The sequence below is a fragment of the Trachymyrmex septentrionalis genome, unplaced genomic scaffold (genome assembly GCF_001594115.1).
Source record: "Trachymyrmex septentrionalis isolate Tsep2-gDNA-1 unplaced genomic scaffold, Tsep1.0 scaffold5, whole genome shotgun sequence".
In the NCBI taxonomy this organism is placed as follows: Eukaryota; Metazoa; Arthropoda; class Insecta; order Hymenoptera; family Formicidae; genus Trachymyrmex; species Trachymyrmex septentrionalis.
The window spans coordinates 2368446-2374903 of NW_017305672.1; the positions used below are offsets into that span (position 1 = coordinate 2368446).

The 6458-nt window shown below is 30.3% G+C and overlaps 1 protein-coding gene across 3 annotated transcripts in view; it reads left to right on the forward strand.

The window, feature by feature from the left end:
- Positions 1-6458, forward strand: part of LOC108751582 (calcium-binding mitochondrial carrier protein Aralar1-like) — a 140918-nt gene that overhangs the window by 76070 nt on the left and 58390 nt on the right. The window lies entirely within an intron of this gene.

Consider the following 6458-nt stretch of genomic DNA (forward strand, 5'->3'; position numbering starts at 1 on the left):
AAGAGTGTTGCTAAGGTCTCGGTAGTCTAAAGGCTCAGGACGCTCACACGGAATGTTAGAGATCCGGGTTCGACTCCCGGCCGAGGCAATATTTTTCGCAATAAGTTTATTACAGTTTTTTAAGATTTGGGAGAATTTGGGGGGGATTATTTGTTTCAGATTGATTGTGTGAATCCGATAAATCCATCGGCTCTCAATTTATTTCTGAAATATTAATTCAATTTAATTGAATGTATATTAGATAGTAGTTCAACATCTTAACACTCGACCGAAAAGGCGCTTTGTATTTAAAGTCTTAATAAAATTTTTTAAATTCGTTTATGAAACTAATATACTCACGTATATTTTAATTATACGTGAGTTTTTTGACAATATCTGTTGACCAGGTATATCATAATCATACATTTATAAATATTCAGGATTCGTGGGTCATCGAAGAAACAGTTTCCATCGTAATGATCAAGCAATACTAGATGAAGTATAGCTTTAATGGGTGACAGCTGGAGAGCATTGTGAAATTAAATTCCGATTTCAGAAGAAAACCTTTTTTTTATCATAATTTTGCCGTATATATTCTGGAATATGATTAATATTTATTTTAACAGCAACACTGAATTAATTTTCCAATAATTATCTGAATAGTTTTCCTAATAATCTAATATTAGCTCTTCTCAATAATTTGCGAAAAAACTATGATTGACTTGAATAATCAAATAGTTTTATTAATAGTTTATTTTTATAAGGAAATGAATTATTAATAAAACTATTTGATTATTCAAGTCAATATGGAAATATTAGTACAGAAAAGGAGAAACATTATACTGATTCAGACGAACAGTCAAACAGCGAACACGTGATTTGTACATTTACATCGCGTACGAATCGCGCACGATTGTCTTGATGTACCGCTTCATGAGGGAATCGAGTAGAATGCGAATTAAATATTCGATTTTCATTCGTTTGGACGTATACATCTGCTGAACGCAACCAATGAATATTCATTCGGTGTTCATTCGTTATACGCGGCATTAGTGTCTCAAGACTACATTTACATAGTATCCTTAATTGGGTTTAATAACATTCGTAGTTATGAAACTGGTCAATCACAGTCGTTTCATTCTTCTTAAGAATAGCTATGATTGGTCAATTTTATAACTACGGATGTTATTAATCGTTAAGCGTGCCATATTACAGAGGTCTCAAATTGATTGTGTTTAAAAAGTCCGAACGTTTTGTCGCACAGTCACATCTGAGAAAATTTGATTTTCATATATAACCGTTGCGAATAACCATTTCGGCTTGTGATTGTATCTTAAATTTATAAATCAAGAATATTGTATTATTCGGAACATTTAACTTTGACCGATCATTGACGCTTTCTCTACTTTCCATATTTATGTTGTACATTTACACAATTGGATCTTATTTTTTATTTCTAAAAAGATATAATTATTATATCTTATTAATATGAGGTCTAAATGATTGTTTAATGTAAGGCAACTGTACTCAATATGGATGTGTATTAAAAACATTCTATTCGTCATTTGTAGATAATTACACAATGAATTCAACAGATAGCCCTAGTAAGTTGTGCAAACTCCGTTTAACTCGATTGCTTAGTTTGTTTGTTCTATTGTTGTTAATAAAGCAAAATGCAAAATGGTCATGATGTGATATCATGAGCAAATAATTTCTTTCTACAACTATTATGGATGGTTTTTAATTTCCGTAGTTTATTTTGTTTAGTTTTGTTATAATTTTGTATTTATACTTTACAACACTGTATTTAGTTTATATTTTTCACAAAATTTTATTTATCGAAGAGAAAACACTCTTTGGACGCATTCAGCGGACTCGACAGTTGAGTGAGCATTCACTGCTATTGGTATATCCTTCTAGATCATCCAATCAGAGGTCTACAAGAATATATCAATAGCAGCGAGCGCTCATTCAACTAAAGTCCACTGAATATATAATCAAGACGATCGACAAATAAGAACCAATCGTTCGGTGAATAGGCTTCATTCCTAAGCCTATTTAAAAAAAAGTGTTGCAATCTTTTAGGCCCTGATTATACCCTTTTAGTCTCTATTTTACTATCAATACTGCTGCCGTAACTATATTTTTATAGTGCTGAGAATACCGTAATAGTTGCTATTAATAGTAAAGCTAGTACATATTATAGTAGTTACATATTATATATTATATATATTATATTATAATTTTAATGTTTTGCCAAATTTATATTTCTTTTTTCACAACTATTTTGTTTTTTCGCAGTGTACTTAATTGGCATAATTAAAATATTAAAGTGCAAAATACGTTAAATAATAAAACAAAATAAGTAAGAGAAATATAAGGTCTTTTCTTATTTAAGGTAATTTACAAAATTTTTTGCACACAGTGTTTTAGTCGACAAATGCGTGTTTTAATCAATAAAAATGTTGAATCCAACGAAGCGTACATCAATTTTTATTAATATACACATTAAAAGAAACTACACTATATTCAATTAATTCACGTTTTTTTATATAGCATACCCAGCTTTCTTAAAAATATATAATATACATTTGCTTTACTGAAAAAATGTACGAAATTTTAACAAATTATTTTTTAAATAATTCTAACTAAATATGTACAAAATACAAAAATATTTGGTACAAGAACTATTAATTTAATTTAACTATTATTATTTATTTATTGTAAATCTTTATTTATTGTAACTTGTAAGTAAATGTTTAATTGGTATTATTTAAATGAATATTTATTAAAATTGAGTACATTTATTTTCAGTGTTTATATCGTTGTATATTTCAATATCTGATGTTTTATTGAAAGAATGGCCCAATTCGATTACTCATCATTTTCGTCAAAATGAACATATTGTAAATAATTTAATAATATAATATATTATAGGACCGTATATGTGATAACACAAACTATAGAAATCTTAAACCGGCTAGCTGAATTTTAATGCTTGTATGATTTTTATGTAAATTTATATACTATGTATATGTAGTCCTTAGAAACACGCGTAAATAATATATTTTTAATAGAAACATTGAGGATATCAACACATATGTTTTCATATATAAGGCGTTAAAAAAGATGGGGATCTCGGGTTTACTCGGGGGAATAATGTTTTTGAAAGAAATGTTTCAGAAAAGTTATAAGGGGTATATCCTTCTCGATTTTATTGTCTATTGGTATACTACTATATTTTGGTGTGCTGATTACAAATATAATCATAAAAATGACTGCCAAGGTCATTTTGACAGTCATTTGCCGCGCAATCTGACTAAATGCTCCTTTAAGGGTGCACGACTTCCACGCGATGCTGCTTCCACCTCACCTTTCTATCTGTTTAGAAGCGCACGATTTCCATGCGAAGCGACTCCTATCTTACCTTTCTCTCTGCTAAGGGGCACACGAAAAAATGTGAAAAAATTAGTGATGTGTAAATGCCAATATGAGCCAGCACAGGATATTGGTACGTGAGCAAAGTTTTATTAAGTAATAATGGTATACGCTTCGACCCTTGTTTTGGATCTTGTTTAGTATATAAAATAATGACATACGAACAATTAGCCGTAAGATCGTATTACGACGACTCTGTTCAATCTTAATCGAAGATGTACTCGTACATCAAATTGGCATATTTGTTGTAGATATAAATAAAATATTTTTTATTAAAATATTTTTTACGGGTTATATCTCAATGTAATTAAAGTCACTTACACGTAACGCAGAATCGTAAGAACATTGAATTACCACTTACTCTGTTATTGAATTAAAAAAATTTTTTTTTGCTGTACGTGAACAAAATTATTTAGATATTAATATTATTTAGTAATGAAAGTTATTATGAAAATTAAGACAGATAAAGTATTAAAAAACAAAGTACGCAAACGAAAAACAAAGACAAACAAGACTAACTAATCAACAAGAATAACTTAAGGTTGAATTTTCATGTAATAAGAAAGACGAGGCATTACGACTTTTTAAATAAATTTTCAGAGGTAAAGTATCATTTTGTAAATTTATGGTTTCTTTATGTAAATTATCTCTAACAATCGTCTTTTATTTAAAATTTTTTTTGTCTATTTTAATCTAATATAATTTTGTCCCAATCAAAATCATGGGATGTCTCTATTCTATGATCGGTGACAACAGAAAACTGAATTGTGTTCCTGTTAATATAGTTTCTGTGCTCTGACATCCGCACTTTTGAACATCTATCGGTCTGGCCTACGTATGAGGCATCACAATATCTGCAGTTTATTGTATAGACTACATCAGAATTAAATGATGTAGGCAGTGGATCTTTCAAAACTTTAATGAATTTACTTAATTTGTTTATACTTCTTTATACTCCATACTCACACCGCGGAAATGTTGTAATAAAATTTTTAATTTTTTCAAAAACAGACGGAATAAAGGCTAAAAAACCTTTGTTTAATGTTCTCATTATATACGTAGATTCACTCTTATCTTGAAAATTTAATTGCTAGAATTTTGTATGCAATTTCTTCCTAATTGTTGAGAAGATTAAACTAAGTGATAATCATTATTTAAGAGGATGTTGATTATATTATCAAATTTTTATTATTATCACATCCAATGTTTCATTGGATGTGATAATAATAATAATACCCTATTGACTAAATCAATAATTGTGCCAATTTTTTGAAATAAAGGATGCCAAGGAAAATAATTTAGAAGCGACCTAAAAATGTAAACTTACGGTACAAATAAAAAATAAGATGATTATCCTTTTTAATTAAACTCGCATCTAAAAAATTCAGTGAATCTCCCCCATATTCTATAGTGAATTTTAAACGTGAATGATATGAATTAAAAATATCTAGAATTTTGTTAGTGTTTGAAGCGTTAGTAATCATAGCAATGTCGTCCACGTATCTTACATAAAAGGCAGGAGTGAGAGAAAACTTTTTTAACAAACACAATTCTAAGTCTTGCATAGTCAGCTACTGTGGAGGATAATGGAGAACCCATGAGAACTCCAAAGGCCTGTTTATAGAACCTATTGTCAAAAACAAGAAACGTGGAATTAAGTATTAATTTCAATGCTTTAAATATTTCGGATTTTGGTATGCTAGTGTAAAAAAATTAAGAATTTCTAAAATCTTATCTCAATCTATGTAATTTTTCTGTACTTTTTTAACATTTTTTTCCGTCAGGGAACTTACCTTAGACTTACTATTTAATTTAAATTATTCTTTACTATGTAACCTAAATTTGTTTTACACGAATTGTTTCGATTAGCACTAAAAATTCAAGCTTGACTGAAATAAGCCTCTATTTTTTGACTGTTTTGTGTTCATATCGCGGTTTAATATGATACTTTAACATTGTTAAATTTGTTATTCTTTGATACGATAGTGATATGATAGTCGATTACAATAACCATGCACAAGACACTTGCTCAAAACTCCGTTTATGATTTTTTTAATGTTATGTGATGCTATTATGATACGCCATCTTACGATGTATTATTACATTCTGCATTCTGTTAGACATGTATCAACTACGTGTGTGATATTCGTTTAAATATGCACAATATATTGTATCTGGTACATATTACATACGTATCATATACGATCATATTTCGACTTGGATGTGCTCGATATATCCGCTACATATTACATAGGTATTGTATATGTATTTCGACTTAAATATACACAATGTATCTGCTACATGTAATGTATGTATAATATTAAGTACGTATTTCAACTTGAATATTTCATATTCATTGCGTTAATTACGTATTAATACATATATACATATATATAATTTAATATTATATTTGATATAAAATGGAACGCAATATAAATGCATATAGAATATATAGATACGTATTTAATATATATTTGCAATGGAAAGTACTGTGCGGGATACAGTATTATCGCTTTAGCATTAGCATTATGCAAGATATCCGATCAACGGTTAAAACTTCTTGTTCAGGATCATGTCCTGGATAACATTCGTTAAGATCAAGGTCATTCGAGATTGTTTCTCTTATTTTCATTTTTGCTGAAAATTTATTATTATGTAAAACTGAAAATAAGAGAAATAATGTTATGATAATAAAAGAGTATAAGAAAAAAATGAACAAAAGAACAAAAGTAAAAGATGTCTTGGAACTCAGCATGGAACAACGAGCGAAACGAGATTAATGAGCAAGAGGGGATAAAACTGTCTGTCTCCTCTTCTCCCCTCTCCCGTTCCCTTCCTTTCCTCTCCTCTCCCACCTCCTTCCCTCTCATCCCATTCCCATCCCCACCCATCCCCTCCTCCTCTTCCCTCCCCTTCCCGCTCCCGTTCCTGCTCCCTCCGCTCCCCCCCGTCTCCACTCTCTCTCTCCTCCCCTCCCTCCCTCTCTCTCTCCCTCTCTCCCCCTCTCTTCCCCCTCCCCCCCCTTTCCCCCCCCCCCCCCC